Source organism: Bufo bufo, chromosome 5 (genome assembly GCF_905171765.1).
Source record: "Bufo bufo chromosome 5, aBufBuf1.1, whole genome shotgun sequence".
NCBI lineage: Eukaryota > Metazoa > Chordata > Amphibia > Anura > Bufonidae > Bufo > Bufo bufo.
In genome coordinates, this window is record NC_053393.1 from 39,680,318 (window position 1) to 39,704,979 (window position 24,662).

The window sequence follows — 24,662 nt, forward strand, 5'->3', positions numbered from 1 at the left end:
CTGCCGGAACCTCCAGGCCCGGGCCCATGACAAGGTGCAGCCGGAGCAGACACAATCACCGTATTATAACGCCCCCAACATGGCGTCTGCTGCCGCTGCTCCAAGTGTTTCACTGCTTGTTAGGCAGATCACATTAACATGCTGACAGGTGCGCCAAAGCTCAACAGATGCCGCCATTATTCAGGAAGATGCAGCCAAGGGAGGGGAGACCTCAGCAAGGGTTAATATCAATATAGTAATTCATGGAATACATTGTATTTATTTATTTTTATACATTATGTCTTTCCTTCATACATTCATGCATTCCTTTTACTTTCCTTTCACCACTTTCATTAATGATAGTTACACAACATTTCATTCCTATTCATTATTCACTGTTCGGTTTATATTCAATTCGTTTTATGCATTTACTCACTCGTTGTTTTTTTCATTCATCTGTTAATTCCCTTGATTTCATTCATTCATTTGTTCATTCTGTAGCCTTAAGGCTGGGTTCACACCCGAGCATTTTACAGCGCGTTCCTACGCTCAACAGGCAAAAACCAATGTTTCCCTATGGGCATGGTTCTCCCCTGAGCGTTTTACAGCGCGTACGAACGCGTTGTAAAACGCCCTACGCCCCAAGAAGTACAGGAGCTTCTTTGGGGCGTATTGTCGCGCGTAACACCTCTGTTTTTCATTGTACGCCTCTGTGGTCAATAGCAAGAACGCGCGTACAACGCGCGTTTCCAAAATACAAAAACGCACCAAAATACGCCTCAAAAACGCCCGATAAAAACGCCTGGAAACAGCGCTTATCGAATACGCTCAGGTGTGAGCCCAGCCTAACTATCACTAGTTTTTACTCTTATAGACGTTTTAACAGTCTGCTCTCTATTTCATTCATATTCATTTTTCACTATTTTACAACTTCATTCAAATTCATTCACCAGTTTTAGTCATTCATTCATTCGTTCCATGACCTTAACTTTTGCTTAACGTTTTCATTCACTCTTTCATTTTCTATTTCATTCATATTCATTTATCGCTGTTTTACAATTTCATTCACAGATAATTTTTTTTATTACAGTAATCTATTGATTTATTTACTTAAATTCAATCAGTTCGTTCATTGGTTTATTCATTCATTCTGTGGCCTTAACTTTCACTATTTTGTTTCATTCACTGTTGAGTTATTTCATTCCTAATTCATTATTCACTACAAATTCATTAAAATGCATTCACTCATTTTTTTCCTCCATTCATTCATTGGTTTAGTCATACGTTAAGTGTTGTATCCATTCATGTTATGGCCATTCCTTTCACTCTCATTTTTTCATTAACTTTTTCATTTTGTCTTTCCTATTCATTCTAAACTATTTTACAATTGTATTAAAATTCATTCATTCGTTTTTCATTCATTCAGTCGTTCGTTCATTCATTTATTCCATGTATGTATTTTGCAGTCCGCAAATTGCGGATAGTCAAAATAACGATGCTCTCCGTGTTGCATCCGCATTTCGTGCGGACCAAGAGATGAGCGATCCAGTCGAGATTTGTTTTAGGTCCGGTTCAGAACCAAATCAGTTAAGGCTGAACAGAAGTTGCTGAAAGTTAGTATATACCCCCCCCCCCCCCCCCCCCAGCCTCCTAGGACTCAATTTTTAGGAAAATTTGCTATCTCTTTTTGTGTATTTTTTATGAATTGCCTCCCCCCCCCCAAGCTCTGGAACCCAATGACAGCAATAATAAACGATGTGTGAGTGACACTGACGTACATAGCTATGGGAAACGCACAATTGACGGTGTTATCAAACATTGTGTTTAAACGATCACTGCGGGCAATATTATCTGCTCATATTCAGCCAAATGCTTCAGAACTCATTGGACGGCGCTTCACAGTGCAGATGGACAATGACCCAAAGCATACTGCAAAAGCAACCAAAGAGTTTTTTAAGGGAAAGAAGTGGAATGTTATGCAATGGCCAAGTCAATCACCTGACCTGAATCCGATTGAGCATTTCACTTGCTGAAGACAAAACTGAAGGGAAAATGCCCCAAGAACAAGCAGGAACTGAAGACAGTTGCAGTAGAGGCCTGGCAGAGCATCACCAGGGATGAAACCCAGCGTCTGGTGATGTCTACGCGTTCCAGACTTCAGGCTGTAATTGACTGCAAAGGATTTGCAACCAAGTATTAAAAAGTGAAAGTTTTATTTATGATTATTATTCTGTCCCATTACTTTTGGTCCCTTAACAAGTGGGAGGCACATATGCAAACTGTTGTAATTCCTGCACCGTTCACCTGATTTGGATGTAAATACCCTCAAATTAAAGCGGACAGTCTGCAGGTAAAGCACATCTTGTTAGTTTCATTTCAAATCCATTGTGGTGGTGTACTGAGCCAGAAATGTTAGAATTGTGTCCATGTCCCAATATTTATGGACCTGACTGTATATATGCTGCTAGCTTGAATATGATCAACAACCCCCACCCCCAAAAAATTTTTTTGATTAAAAACGTGTCAAGTAGGGAAACAGATTTGGGCCTAAATTCGTTATCACTCCTAGATACTTTTGTGTGCTACGCTGTCTACTGGTGTAGTAATCACGTATAAATGCTGCTAGTTTGGATATAATCAGTCCCCGTTAAAAAAAAAATGAAATTGATTGGAAATGTGTTTTTGAACACAGAAATAAAGGGAAGCTTAATTCATTACCCCTCACAGATACTTTGGCGTTCGGCTCGTTCGGCTAGGGCACCTCCCTGCCTGCTGTCTGTCAGCCTGGGAGACAATAAGGGCAAGCCCTCCCCCACTTCCTCTCAGGGTCATGTGAGCACCCTTCTTCTTCCTGCCTAGTGCTACGCACCATTTTAGTGAATTCGTCCGGAAAGAACCTGGTTCACTTATCCTTATGCTGACCCATTGACTTCCGTGGGTTAGTGGTCCACATTTTGTGGACAAGTATGGGACATGTTCTATCCCCTTTCGGAACGACCATATGGACACAGAAAGCACATGGATCACCTGTGTTTTCCGCATCCGTACATCCGTTTCGCAAAAAGATTAAATATGTCTGCAAAATGCAAACCATAGACCCACTGAAGTCAATAGGTCTGCAAAAAAAAAACGCGGACTGCACACGGACCGCATCCGTATTTAGTGTATCTGTGAATTGTGGACCTATCTCAAAAAACGGATACGGTCGTGTGCATGACGCCTTATATAGAATAGCTTGCAAATGAGTATAGCATGCTAACATTTGACCCTAGGATGCCCCTTTATAGTGCATGTGGCTGCACATTTTGAAGCTTTCTGTTGCACAGGAGTTGTCTGTGTCCGCCCCCGCTGCGGTACCGTATGTGCCCTCACAGAACACTATGTGGCTTTCATCGTAAGAACAATTGTATCATTCGCCGACACCTCCCTGTGTTTAATGTTCTTGTTCTGGAAGCCAGGTTCTCCAGATAAAGCTATTTTTAAATGCTCCGCCGATAAGTTCTCTATCTCTACTAACGAGACGGGAACAAATATTTTGAACGCTGTACTGTACGGAAATAATAGTTTCTGATGTCCTGCGGTAACATGAGGGCAAGTCATAGATATGGATGACAGGTAATTATGGATTCACACTAACAAAAGGAAAAAATAACAACCTCCTCCCCAGGATGAGATCTGTGTATAAAGACTATTACGTTTATGGTTAAATAATATCTTTATTCAAAACTTACAATTCATTATAACATAATATCACTTCAAATCATGATTTTTCAACATTGAAAAATTACTGTACTACTTATTAATTTTATTACTACTAATTATTACTTTTAGGCTTTATTGACTGGTAAAACCACTGACGACTTTCTATTATAATTATAAATGAAGAAAGGTTGGTACTAGAGTAGAGCGAATTTATTACAATTAGTATCTCATTTGCAGAATTTTTTTTAAAAATTCAATTTGCGTTCGAATCCATTCTTCATTAATGAAATATGCTCCAATTGGCCTGAAATTTGGTGACACTCTGAGGTCGTAGGTCTTGCTCTTTTTTTTTTTGCTCTTCCTCTCCTTCTCCTCCTTTTAAACTCTTTAAGGGCTCATTCAGACACAGTGACACAGCCACAACACATCCAATTACAACCCCAGCTGCACACAGAATGGCACTTCTACTGAGCCTTGATTGGCTGATCAGTCTGTCAGCCTCTGTGCAAGCCCTCCTTTCCTCCCTTCCCTCGGTCCATCTTCTTCATTCCTGTAATGTTCCCCACCAATTTTTACAGTAAAATAGTGCTGGGCACCATTTTCATGCGATTCATCTCAAATAAATTGCCAAAACTTTGGAAAATTCGTTAAACCAGAGAACTTCTTTAAGGGCAGGTTCACACTGGTTAAACAAAATAACAACAAATCTGCACTAAAGTCCACAAAAAAGGTAAATTCCACCTCACCAAATCCTCCCATGCATGGAACGAACCGGACAGGGGCCTCTCAGCATACAAAATAAAAGGAACAGTTTTGAACTCCATCGTTCTTAATCATAACCCCACAACATAGGAGGGCAGGGGTGAAGAGTGGGTGGAAGATGATGTGGAGGATGATGAAGTCCTAGACCCCACATGGAATCAAGGTCATGCGAGTGATGTGTGCAGTTAGAAGGAAGAGGTGGTGGTCACACAGCGCCAGACGCACAGCTAAAGAGGGAGCAGTGTGCAAAAGCAGAGTGGCCGTCCCCTAGACAGTACGCCCACCGCACCCAGGGACTGAGCACACCAAAGCCAGCTCCAAGGAGTCCCCTGGCGTGGCAGTTCTTCAGACAATGTGCTGACGACAAGACGCGAGTGGTTTGCATGCTGTGCAATCAGAGCCTGAAGAGAGGCATGAATGTTCTAAACCTGAGCACCACCTGCATGACCAGGCATCTAGATGCAAAGCACGAGCTGCAGTGGAGTAGACACCTCAAAAACTACGAAAGGTCTCTGGCTCCTCCTGCTCCCTCTTCTGCTGCAGTCTCGGCCTCTTCATCCACCTCTGGAGTGACAGTGGCACCTGCCACCAAACAAACCGAGGATGTGGCAGCAACACCACCACCTTCACCACCGTCACCAAGCATCTCCACAATGTCTCATGGAAGCATTCAGCTGTCCATCCCCCAAACCCTGGAGAGAAAGTGGAAGTACCCCCCTACCCACCCGCAATCCCTGGCCCTGAATGCCAGCTTTTCAAAATTCCTGGCCTTTGAAATGCTGTCATTCCGTCTGGTGGAGACGGAGACTTGAAAAAAACGTATGGTGGTGGCTGTTCCACAGTACGTGGTTCCCAGCCACCACTACTTTTACAGGCGAGCCATACCCGCCCTGTACAACCAAGTGGCGGACAAAATTAGGTGTGCACTGCGCAATGCCATCTGTGGCAAGGATCACAGAACCACCGATACGTGGACCAGTAAGCACGGGCAGGGACGTTATATCTCTCTAACTGCACACTGGGTAAAGGCAGTGGTGGAAGGGGCTGAGGCGGATAGCAGTTTGGTGCATGTCCTTCCGCCACCAAGGATTGCAGGACGTTTCTCTTTGCCTCCTGTTGCCTCCTCCTCCTACTCCGCTTCCTCCTCTACCGCCTCCTCATCCGGTCAGCGTAACACCTTCACCACCAATTTCAGCACAGCCAGGGGTAAATGACAGCAGGCAGTTTTGAAACTCATCTGTTTGGGGGTAAAACCCCACACCGCACAGGAGCTGTGGGCAGGCATGGAACAACAGACATATGAGTGGTTGGTGCCACTGAGCCTCATGCCCGGCCTGGTGGTGTGTGATAAGTGCAGAAACTGCAGTCCGTCTGTGCGCGCTTTCGGCGTTCTCACTCTACTGCTGCTCGCCTGTATGCGCTGCAGCGTAACTTCGGCCTTCTTGCTCACTGCCTCATATGCGACGTGCCTATGAGATTGTGGAAAAGCTCTGCCTGTGTAATGTTTATGCCTAGATTGTATTAGAGCTGTCATTTGGCATTCCGGGCACCAGAGGCCACTGTTTTGCAGCTACAGTCAACACACTCTGGGATCTGCATATGCAAAGCAGATGATGACTCATGTAAGCTGTTTCTGAAAACCAAGAAGTCTGAGCTGATCTGACATGGTGGAAGGATTGTGCTGTGAGGGACTGAATCTGATTCCATTCTGGCTTGCGGATGTCCGGCAGTGAATGGACACTCAAAGGAAGGAGAGTAGCTGTTGCCCCCTTACTGGATCCAGCTCTTTGAAAGAGAGGTTGTCCCAGGAAGACCAGTTCCAGTGTGTGGACAGAAACCTTATCATCAAGCAAGGCCACACGGTTGCTGAGAGCTTGGTGGCCATCCCGGGTAAGCGGCATCCTAGGGCCCAGAACGGACGCAGGTCAGTACACCCGTTTATTCCTTGCTTTATACTAGTGGCTCCTGAACAACAGACACTAAGCCTAGGCCTGAAACTAGATAGATAGTTAGGGTTGTGTGATTGCCAGGTTGTACAGAACTGTTCTGCGGCGCAGTATTGACTTTGCAGGCTCTGCTGTGTCCGCCATCGGGTAGGCCTGTCCAGTGGGCAGGGACAGTGACTGTGGGTCCAGGATATAGCATTTTCTGTGCATGTTTGTATTGTTGCGGTTATTCTTGTGTTATTACTTTTGCCAAAGTAAAGTTTCTGTTCTTGCATATTAAGCTGGTGTCAGTGTCGCTTTCCTTCTCTGTGACTTCGCTGTATCCTGGGGAGCCCACCCCGGTACACGGCTTACATGCCCACAAGGTGTAACTCCACCTTGCACATACTGGAGTGACTGTGCGAGCAGCAGCAGGCGATAGTGGAGTTTCAGCTGCAGTACGCACGGGTGAGTCGCTCTGCGGAACAGCACCACTTCACCACCAATGAGTGGGCCTTTATGCGGGATGTGTGTGCCGTGTTGCGCTGTTTCGAGTACTCCACCAACATGGCCAGTGCCGATGACGCAGTCCTCGGCTTTACTATCCCACTTCTATGTCTCCTTGAAAAAACGCTTCGGGCGATGATGGAAGAGGATGTGGCACAGGAGGAAGAGGAGGAGGGGGATAATTTCCACGGTTATTAGGCCAGTCATTCACAAGTGGCTCGGAAGGTGGGTTCCTGCACCAACATATGCCAGGTACACAATTGTCCAGCCACGGCACAGTTCTGGAGGACGAGGAGGATGATGATGATGAGGAGGAACCGTGTTCACAGCAGGGTTGCACCCAAAGCAGCTCATGGCCATCACTGGTGCGTGGCTGGGGGAATACAGAGGACACAGATGATACCCTGCCACAGAGGACAGCTTGTCATTGCCTCTGGGAAGCCTGACACACATGAGCGATTACATGCTGCAGTGCCTGAGCAATGACCACTGAGTTGCCCACATTCTAACCAGTGCTGATTACTAGATGGCCACGCTGCTGGATCCCTACTACAAGGACAACGTACCATCCTTAATTCCGTCACTGGAGCGTGATCAAAAGATGCGCGAGTACAAGCGCACACTGGTAGATGCTCTGCTGGTGGCATTCCCACCTGACAGCGGGGGCACAGTGGAAGCACAAGGCGAAGGCAGAGGACGAGGAAGAAGTCACCAACGCAGCTGGGGCACCGCCAGCACCTCAGAAGGGAGGGTTTGCATGGCCGAAATGTGGAAAAGCTTTGTCAGCACGCCACAACAACCAGCACCACCAGCTGATATGGAACGTCTTAGCAGGAGGCAGCATTTCAGCAACATGGTGGAGCAGTATGTGTGCACACACCTACACATACTGAATGACGTGTCTGCCCCCTTCAACATCTGGGTCTCCAAATTGGGCACATGGCCTGAGCTTGCCCTTTACGCCTTGGAGGTGCTGGCATGCCCTGCGGCCAGTGTATTGTCCGAACGTGTGTTTAGCACGGCAGGGGGCGTCATCACAAACAAGCGCAGCCGCCTGTACACAGCCAATGTGGACAAGCTCACGTTCATTAAAATGAACTAGGCATGGATCCTACAGTATTTGTCCGTACCTTGTGCAGAATAGACAAGTATACCGGCCGCACCCAGCCATTGTTACTACAGCGCACTTTCTATTTGTTTTCTTTTTTATATTTTTGGGGTCTTCCCAAATTTTTTAAAAATAAAAAAAATACAAAAATAGTGTTTTCTACCTCCTCCTTTACCGCTTCCACCTACACTAACACGTCCGCCGCCTTCCCAACCTCCTACTCCACTTTGACCTTTGTCTTCTAGTTCAAGATCAATATTTTTAGCTTTTTTTTTTTTATTCTATGTTATTTTGATTCATTTCCCTATCCACATTTGTTTGCAGGGCAATTGTCCTGATCTTACCCCTATTTTGCTTCCCTTTGCAGCCCTCTAGACCTTTCTATGACTTTTTTTGACATTTTCCATGCAAAAGGCTACACTAATAAGCTTGTCATAAGACTCAGTCTAATATTCTTGTCATAAGACTATGAAACCAATAGATGGCACTATTGAGTTATGAACAGCGCCCTCTATTGGTTTCATAGTCTTATGACAGCTGAAAAACAAGGCAGATTCTGCTCATTTGCATGTCTTTCCCATATGCCCATGTTTATGGGAAAGACATGACAAAAATGTATAGAAAGGTTATTGAATATTATGGTAGGACAACCGTAAAACTTTTTGTCGCCCTAATGATATTGATCTAGGTGTGCAAGTCTAGCCAAGCCATCCAACAGATGCAAAATAACTGAGGTTTACTGGTTCTCAGTCAGATGAGAGCTGGTTTGGAATATCTCATAGTGCACAAGGCTGCCATTGTAAGGTATGCTGGCTGTTATCTGTCTCATGGATAGATGGATGGCTTATACATACCTGGCTTTTGGCATATAGCCTTTGTGTGGTTGTCTATTGTATGTCGTACATAATAGGAGTCTAAGACGCATCCAGCTATCCTCTTAATGTTGTTGCCAAACCATTTTGATGGGGTTTCCATCAATTTCTAGCCTTTTTTTATGAACCAGATGCCCTCTTCTCTTCTGAGCAGGGGGTGCCTGGGGTTCTCCCATTGACTTCCATTGTATTAAATTGTATTCGAGCACCCGAATTATTCAGCCGAGCATGCTCGCTCATCACTAGAGATGAGCGAATTTCTAAAAATTTAAATTCGGTTGGTTCGCCCAAATTTCCGAAAAGATTCGATCCGAATTTATTTGTGGCGAATCTCGTTCAAAAACGGCTATTTCCTGGCTGCAGAGAGCCTTTATAGTGGTGTAGAACACTGTTCCTTGCAGTAACACACATAGGGAGTCTGCTGTGGTAGTGAAAAAATACTGTGAGTCAGTATGACATGCAGATGACAGGCGTCGCTCTTAGAATCACTGCACACTTATGGGGCCAAAACTGACCAAATAACTTAAGTATGACCTCAGCCTTACAGGTCGATGTTAGCGCCAAGAAGAAGCGCACTCCTTTTACACCGTCGTCAGCTAATTTCACTTAGATGTCTACATAACCTGTTCTATTAAACACTTATACAAGTAGAGCCCCCCCCCCCGACAGAATGGAGAGGGTGTCAGCAGTAAGTTTGTGTTGACGTCACTGATTATTTTGCCCTTCCTCTGATCCGTCAGAACAATAACCCCCCAAAAAAACGATCCTGTCTGTGGAGCATCCGCCTTCACTCGGTCACATATATTTTTTCCTTTTTTTCCTATTTCTACACCCCAAAAAAAGAAATATAACAATCACAATTCAACACTGAACGGCTAATGGGACGTACGTATATTTCCTTTTTCTACACTATATAAATGGCTGTAGTACAATGTTACTTCACCGCTGAACGGCAATTAAGACATATATATTTTTTTCTGATTAATAAGCTCTTCCCCTCCCAAAAAAATAATAATCACAATTCAACACAGAACGGCAATTAAGACGTATTCTTTTTCCTATATCTACAGTCGTGGCCAAAAGTTTTGAGAATGACACAAATATTAGTTTTCACAAAGTTTGCTGCTAAACTGCTTTTAGATCTTTGTTTCAGTTGTTTCTGTGATGTAGTGAAATATAATTACACGCACTTCATACGTTTCAAATGCTTTTATCGACAATTACATGACATTTATGCAAAGAGTCAGTATTTGCAGTGTTGGCCCTTCTTTTTCAGGACCTCTGCAATTCGACTGGGCATGCTCTCAATCAACTTCTGGGCCAATTCCTGACGGATAGCAACCCATTCTTTCATAATAACTTCTTGGAGTTTGTCAGAATTAGTGGGTTTTTGTTTGTCCACCCGCCTCTTGAGGATTGACCACAAGTTCTCAATGGGATTAAGATCTGGGGAGTTTCCAGGCCATGGACCCAAAATGTCAATGTTTTGGTCCCCGAGCCACTTAGTTATCACTTTTGCCTTATGGCACGGTGCTCCATCGTGCTGGAAAATGCATTGTTCTTCACCAAACTGTTGTTGGATTGTTGGAAGAAGTTGCTGTTGGAAGGTGTTTTGGTACCATTCTTTATTCATGGCTGTGTTTTTGGGCAAAATTGTGAGTGAGCCCACTCCCTTGGATGAGAAGCAAGCCCACACATGAATGGTCTCAGGATGCTTTACTGTTGGCATGACACAGGATTGATGGTAGTGCTCACTTTTTCTTCTCCGGACAAGCCTTTTTCCAGATGCCTCAAACAATCGGAAAGAGGATTCATCGGAGAATATGACTTTGCCCCAGTCTTCAGCAGTCCATTCACCATACTTTCTGCAGAAGATCAATCTGTCCCTGATGTTTTTTTTTTGAGAGAAGTGGCTTCTTTGCTGCCCTTCTTGACACCAGGCCATCGTCCAAAAGTCTTCGCCTCACTGTGCGTGCAGATGCGCTCACACCTGCCTGCTGCCATTCCTGAGCAAGCTCTGCACTGGTGGCACTCAGATCCCGCAGCTGAATCCTCTTTAGGAGGCGATCCTGGCGCTTGCTGGACTTTCTTGGACGCCCTGAAGGCTTCTTAACAAGAATTGAACCTCTTTCCTTGAAGTTCTTGATGATCCTATAAATTGTTGATTGAGGTGCAATCTTAGTAGCCACAATATCCTTGCCTGTGAAGCCATTTTTATGCAACGCAATGATGGCTGCACGCATTTCTTTGCAGGTCACCATGGTTAACAATGGAAGAACAATGATTTCAAGCATCACCCTCCTTTTAACATGTCAAGTCTGCCATTTTAACCCAATCAGCCTGACATAATGATCTCCAGCCTTGTGCTCGTCAACATTCTCACCTGAGTTAACAAGACGATTACTGAAATGATCTCAGCAGGTCCTTTAATGACAGCAATGAAATGCAGTGGAAAGGTTTTTTTGGGATTAAGTTAATTTTCATGGCAAAGAAGGACTATGCAATTCATCTGATCACTCTTCATAACATTCTGGAGTATATGCAAATTGCTAATATAAAAACTTAAGCAGCAACTTTTCCCATTTCCAATATTTATCTAATTCTCAAAACTTTTGGCCACGACTGTACACCCCAAAATAAGAAATATAACAATCACAATTCACAGCAGAACGGCTATTGGGACGTACATATATTTCATTTTAATACACCACGTAAATAGCTGTAGTACAATGTGACTTCACCGCCGAACGGCACTTATGACATATATTTTTCACTTTTGGATCCCCAATTAGTGCAGCACGGTGTAATAGAACCGCTCCTATTACCCAGGCTGTACACTCTCCTATTGCACCCAGTTCTCCTTTTATAGTGTAGATGATGCCTCCCTATCCTTTACTTACACCTAGACTAATCTTTCCCTGAACTTGTACATTTTTTTAGTACAATGAAGTCTTTTCTACCACTGTCCCTAGCGCCTGCTGAGGTCTCTCCCTGCACTAAGTACACTGGAAAATGGCTGAATCCAAGATGGCTGACATCACAGGGGCTGGCTGGCTGCTGATTGGATACAGGCATGGCATTGTGGGTGATCCCTCATTCCCAGAGTTCTTTGCTCCATGTCCTAACATGTGAAGCAGCCATTTTAGGAAAAAATTTGATTTGTTACCACAAAGCCTGAGGAAATTCGGATTTGTGCGAATTGAATTTTTCCTGAAATTTGGATCAAATTCCACTTCAACTTCGATTCGCTCATCTCTATTACTAACAGTCCTAATTTTCTCAGTATTGTCCCACAAATTGTTCCAAAAGTGTATGGTTTATGCTAATTTGGGCACTTGGGTAAATTTTGGAGACAGAACACGGCCTGGCTTAAAATATCGCACTTTTTGGTGTTCAAATGTTGCTAGTATGGAAAGACTTTTTACAAATTCATGAAGGTGGGAGACTTTCTTTATCTCAACCTAAAGGCTTATTCAGATGACCGCAATTTTGCGGAACGGGTGCAGACCCTTTCATCTTAATGGGGCCGCAAAAGATGCGGACAGCACATTGTGTGCTGTCCGGATCCGTAGTTCCGTTCCGTGGCCCCGCTAAAAAGATAGAGCATGTCCTATTCTTGTCTGCAATTGCGGACAAGAATAGACATTTTCTATCATAGTGCCGGCCAAGTGCGGTCCTCAAAATGCAGGACGCACGCGGCCGGAATCCATGTTTTGCGGATCGGCAATTTGCGGGCCGCAAAACTCTACGGCCGTCTGAATGAGCCCTTATGACAAGGAGCTTCTGTGACAGACCTGTATTTTTCATACATAAGACAATGACTATAGATTTCTATTTCAGCCTCAATTATTTTATCTGGAGGACCTATGGCTCCTCGATAGATAGATAGATAGATAGATAGATAGATATTTTTGAACTCTTGGTCCAGTTCCCGGTGCGGGCAGCTGCAGCGCTATAACTGACAGCACTTGTCTTTTAGATTTGAATACATTTACCAAAATGGCTCATAAGGGGCTGATAAAAGTCAGATTATACAAGCGTGTTATCTTAACTGCATGGGAGTGCCTGGCCATTCAGATGTGTGAGCGGCTGAGACTCACAAGACCATTCAGAGAAGCTATTCATCCTGCACTATTAGTGCTGGGACTTTGATTAAAGCTGCCGTCACTAGTTCAACAAAAGTTATGGCGCCTGTAAAAATTTCTTTGAGATAGCGGCGTGCGTGGGAGTTCAAACACAGCGCGCTCTGCTGATACCCTGTCCCCTTGGCTTTTACACCAACATTTAATCAGCTGTACGTTCATTTCCTCTATAATCTCTGACACATGAATTGCAGGACCCACGTGAACTCTACGGATAGCTACAGGTGCTGACTTGCATGGTGAAAAAAATAAACACCTACTTAAAGAGATATCCTCCTCTTGATGATAATAGGGTTTATACTAGAGATAAGTGAACTTCTTGAAATTTGTTTTGTGCCTGATAAGTTGCATTTTTCTAAAAATTTTATTAGTGTCCGAATAGATTCTGCTTGAAACAAATATGCTACAATTGGCCTGAAAATTGGTATATGACACTCTTAAGACTCAGATTTTTTAAATCTTTTAATTTTTTATACGGGGGACCATTAAATAATAACCTTCCAATTGTCATTCAAAAGAGAGTTTTTTTCAGGGAGGAACAAAAATACCAAAGCAAAATTTAGCCAACTAAGAGAAGCCTAACTAACTGGGACAAAGTCCTCAAAAATTAAAATACAGCCACAAAATGAGATATTTTTAAAGACATCCTAAACTCTAATTGTGAGAGGTACATACCTTATGGGAATAAAATGGTAAGGAACAAGAAAAAAACAATGTAGATAAATAGAAATGTAAAGAAAACAATAAATGACAAAAAGAAAGCATTTAAATCACTAAAACAGGAGGGTAGTGCGGAAGCATTGAAAAACTATATAAAAAAAAATAGAACATGTAAAAGACAAATAAAAGCAGCCACACTAGAGACAGAGAGGTTCATTGCCAAAGAGAGTAAAGCTAACCCTAAAATGTGCTTGAATTATATAAATGGTAAAAAGTTTTAATCTGAAGGTGTCAGTCCTCTGCAGAGTGATGAGGGGGGAGTTGCAGACAGCGATAAGGAGAAAGCAAAGCTATTAAATATTTTTTTCTCTACTGTATTCACTGAGGAAAATAAACTGTTCCGATGAAATGCAGAATGTAAAAGAAAATTCCCCATTAAAAGTTCCCTGTCTGACCAAGGAAGAAGTGGAAATGCGTCTTAAAAAGATGAAAATAGACAACTCGCCAGGACCAGATGGCATGCACCCCTGTATACTAAGAGATTTAAGTAATGTCATAGCCAGACCCTTATTTCTGATATTTAAGGACTCTATAGTGACAGGGAGTGTTCCACATGATTGGCGCATAGCAAATGTGGTGCCAATATTAAAAAAAGGTCCAAAAACAGAGCCCGTAAACTCTAGGCCGGTAAGTTTAAAATCTGTCGTGGGTAAACTGTTTGGAGGTTTTCTAAGAGATGCTATCTTAGAGCATCTTAACGGAAATAAGCAAATAACGCCATATCAGCATGGCTTCATGAGGGATCGGTCATGCCAAACTAATTTACGCAGTTTCTTTGAGGAGGTAAGTTCTAGACTTGACAGCGGCGAATCAATGGATGTCGTGTATCTGGACTTCTCCAAAGCATTTGACACTACCACATAAAAGGTTAGTATATAAAATGAGAATGCTCGGACTGGGAGAAAATGTCTGTAGGTGGGTAAGTAACTGTCTCAGTGATAAAAAACAGAGGGTGGTTATTAACGGTACACACTCAGATTGGGTCTCTGTCACTAGTGGGGTACCTCAGGGGTCAGTATTGGGCCCTATTCTCTTCAATATATTTATTAATGATCTTGTAGAAGGCTTGCACAGTAAAATATAAATTTTTGCAGATGACACTAAACTGTGTAAAGTAATTAACACAGAAGAGGACAGTATACTGTATATATATGTACTACAGAGGACAGTATACTGTATATATACTACAGAGGAGAGTATACTGTATATATACTACAGAGGACAGTATACTGTATATATACTACAGAGGAGAGTATACTGTATATATACTACAGAGGAGAGTATACTGTATATATACTACAGAGGACAGTATACTGTATATATACTACAGAGGAGAGTATACTGCTACAGATGGATCTGGATAGATTGGAGGCTTGGGCAGAGAAGTGGCAGATGAGGTTTAACACTGACAAATGTAAGGTTATGCACATGGGAAGGAATAATGCAAGTCACCCGTACATACTAAATGGTAAAACACTCGGTAACACTGACATGGAAAAGGACTTAGGTATTTTAGTGGACAGCAAACTAAGCTGTAGAAACCAGTGTCAGGCAGCTGCTGCCAAGGCCAATAAGATAATGGGTTGCATCAGAAGGGGCATAGATGCCCGTGATGAGAACATAGTCCTGCCACTTTACAAATCAGTAGTCAGACCACACATGGAGTACTGTGTACAGTTCTGGGCTCCTGTGAACAAGGCAGACATAGCAGAGCTGGAGAGGGTCCAGAGGAGGGCAACTAAAGTAATAACTGAAATGGGTGGACTACAGGACCTATAAAGATTATCAAAATTCACATTAGAAAAAAGACGACTGAGGGGAGATCTAATAACTATGTATAAATATTTCAGGGGTCGGTACAGAGATCTATCCCATCATCTATTTATCCCCAGGACTGTGACTGTGACGAGGGGACATCCTCTGCGTCTGGAGGAAAGAAGGTTTGTACACAAACATAGAAGAGGATTCTTTACGGTAAGAGCAGTGAGACTGTGGAGCTCTCTGCCTGAGGAGGTGGTGATGGTGAGTACAATAAAGGAATTCAAGAGGGGCCTGGATGTGTTTCTGGAGTGTAATAATATTACAGGCTATAGCTACTAGAGGGGGGTCGTTGATCCAGGGAGATATTCTGATTGCCTAATTGGAGTCGGAAAGGAATTATTTTTTCCCCTAAAGTGAGGAAAATTGGCTTCTACCTCACAGGTTTTTTTGTCTTCCTCTGGACCAACTTGCAGGATAACAGGCTGAACTGCATGGACGGATGTCTTTGTTCAGCCTTATAAACTATGTTACTATGTATTTTATTTACAAATATTTGCCCCGCTCCCTTTTTAAGCTCTTTATTGCAATGACATCAATACTAAATAATGTCAGAGTGACACTGATATTTGTAGCTATGGATAAACGCATGTTTAACCGTGTTAATAGCATGTTCAAAAACACACTTCACCATTGCATATCTTATGTTTTTAATATTAGAAAGCTTCCAGAAATTGTTCTCTATTGGGGGCAGATGGTGTTTGAACACACAGTGTTATAAGGGAAAAAAACTGGCTTGTTGGGACCAAGCGACCAAAAAATTGCCTTGACGTAGGCAGATGCCTGCCCCTGTTTATTCACACAAATGTTAATGTCATAAGAAAAAGTGGCTTGCTCTGCAAAAGCATCCAAAAATTATGCCATAAAGGGGGCATAAGGCCTGCCCATAGTTATACACACACAAGTGATGTTTCAGAGTGGCTTGTGCTGCAAAAGCATCTAAAACAAAATGCCTTATTTATGCACACACAAGTTGAACAAGCCTGGAAAACTGTTCCATTTTATTTGGAAGCAGCAGCAATACAGTGTGGATGTAGAACGGATTGGGGTAGTAGTAGCGACTGTGTAGGGGTAATGGTAGTGGCAGTAGAGGTATTGGAAGTAGCAGTCGGGGGATTTGCAACAGGGAGTAGCAGCCGTGGCAATGGCAGCAGCAGCAGAAATATGCTACAGGACATGGTGCTAAGGCAGGCAGACAGTAGCATGATGGGGCACGGTCAGCAATGGCAGATTTATTCAATGGCCTCAGCTAGAGGTGTGAAAATCCTAACAGATCCTGGCCTTATTCATTTTGACAAAAGTAATGTTTAGTACATTGGCGGAGGACAAGTTTGTCCATTTGGGTGTGACAACGCCACCTGCCATGCTGAAGACCCTATTTAAGATGGCACTGGAGGACAATCTAGTACAGAAAGAGTAAACTGGGCCAGTTCTGGCCACTGTTTTAATCTGCCTCCCAGGAAGTCCATGGGGTCAGGGACGGGGTATGTGCCAGGGAAAGGGCACATGAATTTAGAAAATGAGACAACTATTTTTTGAATCAGTTCCCGAGCTTACGACAATAGAAACAGATTTGGCCCTCACAGTTCTTTTGGAGGTTTTGGACATACATTGCCTCCTCTCTTTATTGCTGCCACAGCCATCATCCTTCTTTATTGATGTCTCCTCCTCCTCATCATCATCACCTCTATCCAGGTCCCAGGTACTATCCAATAAACAATCATCATCACAGTCCTTACCATCCTGCCATTTTTATGTGCGATATGTCATTGTGAACCCTTGGCACCCTTCCAAATTCTCTGTTCAGTATTTGTCCTGAGTGCCACTGTCACTAACACTGCCCCTATGCCACAATTGTGTATACAATTGTCTTCACTGCCACCAACACAACTATGCATGGGGTCATCCACCTAACCTCCTTCTCATGGCAGTCCAAATGCTGGTCTTTCTCGTAGAAGTCATCAACAGGAAGACTTTCTTGAGTATTTTCCATAGTGTGTGGGGTTTTGTTGCCTATTCTTAGTGATAAAGAAGGGGGCACTAGGAGGGGGCAGTGAAGACAGAGAGGATACAAGAAGGAAGACAGGAGGAGGAGAAGTAATATTGTGACTCCTAGCTCCAAGGCACAGTTTTAGACTCGGAGGGGACCTTGACATCATCTTCTGTCTAAGAGGAGGAATGAGTCATCCAGTCCACAATCTCATCCTCTTTGTCCTCAATGATAATGTGGTACCTATCGGAGGCCATGGAAAACTGTGGCCTACCACTACTAATAGACTAGTACTATTACTACTACTACTGGCCAGATGGCTGGTGAGGCTACTGTTGCTACTACCAACATTCTGACTTTTGGATGACAAGGCATGGTGCTTTCATTTTCCCCTCTTTTGTTTTCAAGACATTTTATTAAAAGGCCTATAAATATTAATTCACTGGTTTCCTATAAATTAATAGTCACAGGTTTGCTGCACAGATTATTAATGGTACTACAAAATTGAAAGCATTTGTTCTGTAATTTAATGACAAAGGTGCAATTAAATGTCCCCCCCTTTCTACAAACACACTGAACACTGGTATTGACTATTTATTTTGGCAATAATGCAGTTAGTTTTTGCATTAAAATGTGTTTGAACTACACTGTATATTGCAGCAAAAATAAAATGCCTACAGTAACAGGGGTAAAAAATGGCATTATTGCAGTAAAATGCTTTTGCTGTAACTACCCATTATCTTGCAGTAAAATACATGTTTAATAACACGGGTGTAGCAATTGCGTTATTGCAGTTCAGTAACACAGGTATAATGCACTGAACTGTGCTTGCAGCAGAATGTACGCTATTGGGGTTCTGGGAATAAGTCTTTAACTGTAGAAACGTTTTTTTACATAAAAAGAAGCTGCCTCGCTGTTCAAAAAGAAAAATATGAGTTTTTTTGCAGGATTTTGTAATGCAGAACTAGCTGCATGAAACAACTGACCATAGACCAGTCCCTCACTCTCCCTGACCAAAGCCTAAATATATACACAATTATATATCCCTATTATCTCCCTATACCCTTCTTATTATGTCCCTATCACACTAGATTAATGGCTTTTGTCTATAATAGCTTTTTGTCAGACACTGCCACAAGGCATCCGTTCAAGTAGCAGGTTGAACACAGAACGATATGTTGTCAGGACCTTCCTGAATCCTGGCTGATCAGTCTGTTAGCCTCTGAGCCAATTATGGCAAGCTCCCCCCCCCCCCCCCCCCCATTTCTTCCCAGAGTCATGTGATTCTCCATCTTCTTCTTCCCTCCTGGTTTTCCTTGCCAAAATTTACATTAAAATGGTGCTGGGCACTGCTTTTGCACGATTAGTCTGAAACACATAGCGAAAATTTGGGATTCGTTGGGCGGACAAATGTTTGTGAAATTAATAATGAATCTGATTAGTATAGAATCAGTTTGCTCATCTCTACTTCATGCATATTTTTCAAGAAATTGTTGTCAGGTAATATTTTTGATTCCTTTTTTGATTATTTAATAAAATTTACCCTTAATACTTTAATACAATATATATATATAAAAAAATAATTTACAATCTCTTTTTGTTAGAAGAGTCGTAGAAAAATAAGCCATTCACAGGTGTGGACAAAGCCAGAAACAAGTGTTTAATTCTCCTGCAGCACCACCACAGAAGAAATGAGGCATTACATGGCACTCACTGAAATGAATGGACTCTATGTATAGTCCTCCATTAATAGAGGTGCTCTTTCTAGACACTTTCTGCACTAGGTAACTGATGGAGGTCCTTATACCCTTCTGCTCTGGGAGTTAACACTTAGTGCCATAATAATACTTTACAGTAACGGCCATTACTTGCAGGTATCAGCTGTATTATACAGCTGACACCCTGCTGCCATTGCCACGATCAGAGATAACTCCGAACCCAGCAGTTTAATCCCTCATATGCTGCAGTCAATAGCGACTGCAGTATCTGAACGGTTATACGGTGCAAAAGAGCGAGTTTTTATCATGGCAGCTGATGCCCTTCTGGCTGCTATTACCTTCTGCCTTTGGTAGGATATAATAAAGTGTCTGTCAGAATGACTATGCACTGCAGTACAGGCAATGAATTCCCCTAAGCAGCATAAAAATGAACACCATAAAAAAAAAAGGAATTGTTGGTTATTGGTCACCTCACTCCCTCAAAAAAATGGTTGAAATGCATGGATTTATCACACTGTCACCCCCCCCCCCCCCCAAAAAAAATAAAAAAATAAATGTTTAAATTGAGGTTCCCCAAAATGGGGACATTAAAAAAAATACAACTTGTCCTGCATAAAACAAGCTCTCGTACAACTATGTTGGGAGCTATAGCTGTAACCTTAATGGGGTTGTTCCAATAAAAATATTCTGTGCAAAAAGTAAGAGGATCCAGCTTCTGGTAAAACGATATCCTTTATTTGATGCGGTAAAATCCATACAGTGCAAAACCGACGCGTTTCGGATCCCAAGTTAACGATCCTTACTCATGATATAAAATGCTATCTGTGACTCTCCCCTATAAATACACCTCCTCCAATCACACACATGGAAACAACATCACATGGTAAACAGGTGTGGGCAGATCACAAAACATGGAACAGCAAATCCAAACGTATACAAAGGAGAAAAGGAAAATAAATAAATAATGTTAATAAAAAAAAAATATATATATATTTTTTTCAAATTCATTAGTATTGTAAAATCAAATCATGTTTTTTGTTCATGCCAGTGGGAAAGCAGCTACCAAGTTCGAACATCCAATATGCCTCTCTACTTAGTAGTTTGCGTCTGTGGTCACCCCCCCCTCCCCCAACTGGGAGTGTGACCCTCTCCGCACCCTGTGCTCTAAAACTTTTTGTGTTACCCTTATGTACAATGGCAAAATGCAGAGTGGCAGAAGAAACATTACGTGTTCGATAGTGAGGTATGTCAGATACATGTCTCCGTGTCCTGGTTTTAACCTGTTTGGTAGTGCATCCTACATATTGCATGGAGCATTCAACACATGTGATTACGTAAACTGCAGAATCAGTGTTGCAGTTGATACATTGCTTAATCTTATGACTTTGACGCAATTGTTTGACTGACAGACGTGTTCACAACATTTGCATTATAGCAACTATACTTTGGAGCTGCAGGATTTCATTTGTATTTCAGTAGATTTTTTTTAATGAAACACATTCTTTATGTTTGATTGCAAATACTTTCTTCAGGTTTCTGGTGTTTCTATGGGGGCGAAATTTTCACCCTCCATAGCAAACATCTTTATGGCATGGTGGGAGAGCAATTTTCTGTTTGATATTAATAATCCCTTTTTCACTTAACATAAGGTGGTATGGACGTTACATCGATGACCTTCTCTTTGTATGGTCAATGGACATACCACCTTTTGGAGATTATTCATTAAATTTTGTTCTACACCATGACCCACTTTCCATTTCATTTTTAGATCTGGGACTCTATGTAGAGGGCACACTTATAGAAAAGAAACGGCAGGGAATACCACACTGCCAACCACTTCATGTCATCCCACACATGTAACGAGAAATATACCAAAAGGAGAAATGGGGAGAGCACGACGCAATTGCCCCACCAATGGGTCTTTTGTTGAAGAGGCGGCTGTTATCAGGTCTAGGTTACACTCCAGATCATATACTACACGATCCATTAGGAAAGCTAGACAATGGGCGTTAGCGCCGGACAGAAATACATTAGTATTCCCTGAGGAACCGGTTACAAAGACGAATACTCCAGAAGAAAGCAAATGACTTTTACCACCAGTTATAGTGAGGAATACGACCACTTTGGGTCATAGGATCAGTCCCAGCCTTTTCTGTGACCGCCTGAAGGCCAAACCAGTATGCCTCACATATCCAGGTAGCTACTAAGGCGGCCACAGAAAATGCATATGTTGTGAACACGTGTCTGTCAGTCAAACAATTGCGTCTACGGCGAATGGTAAAAGTCATAAGATTAAACAATGTATCAACCGCAACACTGATTCTGCAGTTTACGTAATCACATGTGTTGAATGCTCCATGCAATATGTAGGATACACTACCAAACAGGTTAAAACCAGGACACGGAGACATGTATCTGACATACCTCACTATCGAACACGTAATGTTTCTTCTGCCACTCTGCATTTTGCCATTGTACATAAGGGTAACACAAAAAGTTTTAGAGCACAGGGTGCGGAGAGGGTCACGCTCCCAGTTGGGGGGGGGGGGGGGTAGTGACCACAGAAGCAAACTACTAAGTAGAGAGGCTTATTGGATGTTCGAACTTGGTAGCTGCTTTCCCACTGGCATGAACAAAAAACATGATTTGATTTTACAATACTAATGAATTTGAGAAAGTTTTATTGTGTTTTTTTAATTTAAATTAATTTTTTTTTCCTTTTCTCCTTTGTATACGTTTGGATTTGCTGTTCCATGTTTTGTGATCTGCCCACACCTGTTTACCATGTGATGTTGTTTCCATGTGTGTGATTGGAGGAGGTGTATTTATGGGGGAGAGTCACAGATAGCATTTTATATCATGAGTAAGGATCGTTAACTTGGGATCCGAAACGCGTCAAATTTGCACTTGTCTTTGCACTGTATGGATTTTACCGCATCAAATAAAGGATATCGTTTTACCAGAAGCTGGATCCTCTTACTTTTTGCACAGTTTATGTCGGCCTTGTCCTAGCCACATCTGTGCCTCTGATACGATACGCAGGTGAGCGCTGCATTTCTGACTTTCTATACCTAAGAAAAATATTCTACATTTTTCAAACCAACACCTCAGTATCTGTAGAGCGCCACCTGCTGTTTGTTCTTCTCCTTATTTCTCTGTCCAATTCCTTGAGGTGGCCGCACATGCTCAGTTCCATCTTTCAACAGCCACCAGCTCTATCTTCTGTTAGAAGCTGTGACAGTTGTAGGGGGAGAGCTACAGAGGAAAAGACTCGCCCCCACCTGAGCTGTAATAGGGAGAGAGCAGCAACAGAAAAGATACTATCCCTTATCTGTCATAGTGAGGGAGCTGCCCCTGAAAGGCGTCTCCCACCCCTTTTCTTAATTTGCAGGTTTACGTTTCATCCCAACTAGATGCTAGACAGTCCTCCAAGCACCATGGCCCCCGGCAATAATAGTCCAAATGGTCATGTAAATAATTGCCGCAATCTAACTGCCTGACATTTAAAGCACAAAGGATGTGAGAGGGGTGAAAGACAAATGATTGCTTGAGAGGAACTTCACCCAGAAAGGAGAAAGAGAAAATGGGCATTTCTATGCCAAAATCCAGTTGGACTGCGAAGGCTGAATAGGACCCAATATATATTGTCGAGGATTTTTACACAAGGGTGAAACATTTTAACTTGCAGCATTTCCGTTCTGCTTAACACTTCCACTACTTCCACTTCCAATTTATTTCTTTCAGATAGAATCTAGCAAATCGACAATTTATGTAAATGTACAAATTATGTCTGGATATTTTTAGAATATTATATCCATTTCCTAATCCAACCACAACTCCTTCTAAGCATCGCTGTTCATCAGATATCTGCAGACACTTTTTCATCTTTCTCCAATTAAACATTTCTCCTCTCGGTGGTTTCTTCTTTGCAGCTGAGTTACTTTCCCTAATAAGGATGAGACCATCCCGGCTCCTGCTGGTATCACAGTTTTACGCCTCTATTTGGGCTGTCTATTCAGGATCTGTTTATAGAAAACCTCAGAGCCGAGGATTGGTGAGGAAGCCAAGACGCTGGGACGGCCACAACGCGCTCATCTGGCACGTCTTTCTCAGTATTAATTATAAATGCTGCACCATTTGTATATAGTCTGGTGGGGAAAGCATGCATGAATAGTCTCTGCTTGTATTCAGCTTAATCATTTGAATATTTAAATTTATGATGGATGTGACGGGTGTAAATAATTCAGATTTTGGAAGACTATGGAAAAATTTACGTTTATAAAAAGTAACAGGTCTCGTCGTATGTAAATTTAGTTTTAATTTGACATCTGTCATTTTGCAGAGGAGAAGCCCATTGCAAAATGCATCTTTTTGTTATTTTGTTATCTGTTATTTATATGGCACCCGTAAATTTAGTTGCCAAAAAAGGGGGGAAGGGGAAGGACCACTGTTGTTTATTAAAAAACTGATTGTTCTTTTCTTTTTCTTTTTTATCCATTTAGATGTTGGTATGAAAAATAAGCAGAATATTTACACTATACCAGAAGTACATACTGTGATACATTCCCCTATGGCCAAGAATATAGCTAGTGCAAGATTGCCCCCTATGTACAAGAATATAACTACTGTAATACTGCTCCTATGTACAAGAATATAACTACTATAATACTGCTCCTATGTACAAGAATATAACTACTATAATACTGCTCCTATATACAAGAATATAACTACTATAATACTGCCTCCTATGTACAAGAATATAACTACTATAATACTGCCCCCTATGTACAAGAATATAACTACTATAATACTGCTCCTATGTACAAGAATATAACTACTATAATACTGCTCCTATGTACAAGAATATAACTACTATAATACTGCTCCTATGTACAAGAATATAACTACTATAATACTGCTCCTATGTACAAGAATATAACTACTATAATACTGCTCCTATGTACAAGAATATAACTACTATAATACTGCTTCCTATGTACAAGAATATAACTACTATAATACTGCTCCTATATACAAGAATATAACTACTATAATACTGCTCCTATGTACAAGAATATAACTACTATAATACTGCTCCTATGTACAAGAATATAACTACTATAATACTGCTCCTATGTACAAGAATATAACTACTATAATACTGCTCCTATGTACAAGAATATAACTACTATAATACTGCTCCTATATACAAGAATATAACTACTATAATACTGCTCCTATGTACAAGAATACAACGGCTATAATACTGCTCCTATATACAAGAATATAACTACTATAATACTGCTCCTATGTACAAGAGTATAACTACTATAATACTGTTCCTATGTACAAGAATATAACTACTATAATACTGCTCCTATGTACAAGAATATAACTACTATAATACTGCTCCTATGTA

General features: G+C 41.9%; 1 long non-coding RNA gene across 1 annotated transcript; it reads right to left on the reverse strand.

The window, feature by feature from the left end:
- Positions 1-536: 536 nt before the first annotated feature.
- Positions 537-21,233, reverse strand: LOC121002159. Its single transcript, XR_005779235.1, has 3 exons — positions 21,037-21,233; positions 20,073-20,078; positions 537-553 (listed from the first exon to the last, which is right to left on the reverse strand). It is a non-coding gene; the product is annotated as an uncharacterized LOC121002159 (long non-coding RNA).
- Between the last annotated feature and the right edge of the window lie 3,429 nt (positions 21,234-24,662).